Here is a 3,125-nt window from a genome sequence, read left to right on the forward strand (position 1 = left end):
ATCAGGGACCCTGGGATGACAGTGGGTGACTATGCCCCAACCCTGGGTACTGAGGCAGTTAGGAGGCTATGTGTGGCTTCTCCCCGTATCTACCCCTTTCCCCCAGATATAGAAGGAAGAAAAAGAAAATTTGGAAACAGTGGTCACATCCATTTTAAGCTAATTCTTGACCTTTCCCATGCTGGCCCACTATGTAAACATCATCAAAAAATAAAAGATAAATTGGGCCCAGCGTTGTAGCCTAGAAACTAAAGTCCTCACCTTGGAGGTGCTGGGATCCATCTGGGCACTGGTTTGTGCACCAGCAGCTCCACTTCCCATCCCGTTCCCTGCTTGTAACCTGGAAAAGCATTTGATGACAGCCCAAAGCGTTGGGACCCTGCACCTACCTGGGAGACTTCGAGGAGGATCTGGACTCCTGGCTTCAGATTGACTCAGCTCTAGCCATTGTGGGCACGTGGGGAGTGAATCAGCAAATGAAATCAGCTTCCTGTCTCTCCTCCTCTTTGTATCTGACTTTTCAGTAAAAATAAATACCTCTTTTAAAATAAAATAAAATCTTTTTAATAAAAGAAATTTAAAGAAACAGACATATTACTTTCAAAATATCAACAAGTAGACTGATGGCTAACTTCCCAGTAGAAACAATAGAAAACATAAGACAATAAATAACTCCAAACAGTTGAAATAAAATGATTTATGCTACAATTCTATTCTCCAGAGAAATATTATTCAAAAACTGAAGTTACATTTTTAAACTTTTTTTTAAGATTTATTTTTATTATTGGAAAGGCGGATATACAGAGAGGAGAGACAGAGAGGAAGATCTTCCGTCCGATGATTCACTCCCCAAGTGAGCCCAACGGCCGGTGCTGGGCCGATCTGAAGCCAGGAGCCTCTTCCGGGTCTCCCACGCGGGTGCAGGGGCCCAAAGCTTTGGGCTGTCCTCGACTGCCTTCCCGGGCCACAGGCAGGGAGCTGAAAGGGAAGCAGGGCTGCTGGGATAGAACCGGCGCCCATATGGGATCCTGGGCGTGCAAGGCGAGGACCTTAACCACTTGCACCACTGCACCAGGCCCCTTTAAACTTTTTTTAATCTGACACAAAATAATCTTTTCCAACTTTAGTGAGGTGACTGACCACATCCATGACCAAATCTACCTGTAAATTGAAATCAGTTGCTGGCCCAGCCCCAGCCCCAGCCCCAGCCTCAGCCCCAGCCCCAGCTTTGTCACCACCAGAGGCACAGCATTCTGTTCTGTAGGTGTCTCTGCTCCTCTCTGGGGAGTCTTGAAGGTTGCTCCCTCTGCAGATACTGGGCCAATGCCTGCCGGGGTAAGCTCAGCTGCAGCACAGGTGGAAATAACCATGGGGATACTGGATACCCTTGTTGGTAAAGTGCCAGCAAAAAATGTCTGCAGGTGAGTTGGTCCTTCATGTAGCCTCGAGACTTGAGGGACCACATGGCCTTCTTGACATGGAGGTTGGGCACATACTTGTCTGTTGGGCCTAGGTGCTTAGGGTCACCATCACACCCTCCTTGAAGAGGAATTTATACATGGCAATCTGGTTCTTGGGCATCAACATCATAGCTGCTGCAAGATTCAAGGCTGAGGCCAGACGAGAAGCTAAATGTTTTTTTAAAACAAGAAAATTTGCCACTAGCAAACTTGAACTTTAAGAAATACTAAGCAATGTTTGAAGGAAAATTATCTCACAGAAGCTTTAGAGAAGTTAAAAAAATGTAAGGGTGATTATCTGGGTAAATTTAGAGAGATATTTGTGGCATGAAATAATAATAGTAATGTCTTATGGGATTGGAAATATAAATAACTAAAAGATATGAAACTGGCCCTGACATGATGTCTTGGTGGCTAAATCCTCACCTTACACTTGTATACAGGTACAAGTTCATGTCCTGGCTGCTCTTCTTCCCATCCAGCTTCCTGCTTGTGGCCTGGGAAAAGAGCAGAGGATGGGCCTAAGCCTTGGGACCCTGCACCCGTGTGGGAGACCTTGAAGAAGTTCCTGGCTCCCAGCTTCAGATCAGCTCAGCTCTGACCATTGCGACTATTTGGAGAGTGAACCAGTGGATAGAAGATCTTTCTCTCTGTCTCTCCTTCCCTCTGTAAGTCTAATCTGAATTTCCAATAAAAATAAATTTTAAAAAGATATGAAACTAATTTAATACATTTGGGAAGGGATAATGTCCTTGAAGTGTTCTAAGATACTTGCATTTTCAGGATTGCAAATCCTGCACCAAAACCAAAAATTTCTGTTCCTCCTAAGACTTTACTGATAGCTTCACGCTACATTTAAAAAGCTACATAATGGAGAAAGGATAACTATAATACGCATGACTGACAAAGAACTTGTTTCCAGAATGTTTCACTAGCCACAAGAAATCTAAGGAGAAGCCATTAGAAATCAGGGGAGTGATTTCAAAAGGCATCTCATAAAAGCAGTAAGTATAAATGGTTAATAAATTATGAAAATGTGCCTTCAGAGAAATCCAAATTAAAACCACAAAGAAAGAATACTACATACCCACCAAAATGACCAGAATTTCAAGCAAAATAGAGCAAGTTAAGTTATAGGAGTTAAGTCACCACTTGGGATGCCTACATCCTGTATCAGAATACAGTTTGCATCCTGGTTACTCTGCTTCTAATGCAGCTGCCTGCTATTGCATCCCGGGAGGCAGCAGATCATGGCTCTACTAATTGTGTGCCTGTCAGCAACAAGGAGACCCAGATGGAATTCTAAACTTCTGGCTTTAGTCTGTGCTAGCCCTAGCTATTGGAGTCATTCAAATAAGCCAGAAGCTGGGAAAACAGCGCGCTCTCTCTTCTCTCTCTCTCTCTCTCTCTCTCTCTCTCTCTCTCTCAGATAAAAGTGAAAGTATTTCCTAAAAGAATAAAATAAAGCAACATGAAATTAACAATAACGTGTTTTGGAGAGGATTTGAAGCAATGAGAATGCTTTGGTACTTGAGGGGCCAAGGGTGATGGAGGGACACAAATTGGATAGCCTTCTTTGGCATTATCTATCAAACTTGACAATGCATACACCTTCATCACTTACACATTTCACTCACAGACATATGTCCAACAGATCTGTGGTGC

The 3,125-nt window shown here is 43.4% G+C and overlaps 1 pseudogene; it reads right to left on the minus strand.

Moving 5' to 3' along the window:
• Window positions 1–1,123: 1,123 nt before the first annotated feature.
• On the minus strand, window positions 1,124–1,587 carry LOC121155328 (annotated as a pseudogene).
• Window positions 1,588–3,125: the final 1,538 nt, after the last annotated feature.

This window comes from Ochotona curzoniae, unplaced genomic scaffold, assembly GCF_017591425.1.
Source record: "Ochotona curzoniae isolate NIBS_2020 unplaced genomic scaffold, NIBS_Ocur_1.0 contig_291, whole genome shotgun sequence".
Taxonomy (NCBI): Eukaryota; Metazoa; Chordata; class Mammalia; order Lagomorpha; family Ochotonidae; genus Ochotona; species Ochotona curzoniae.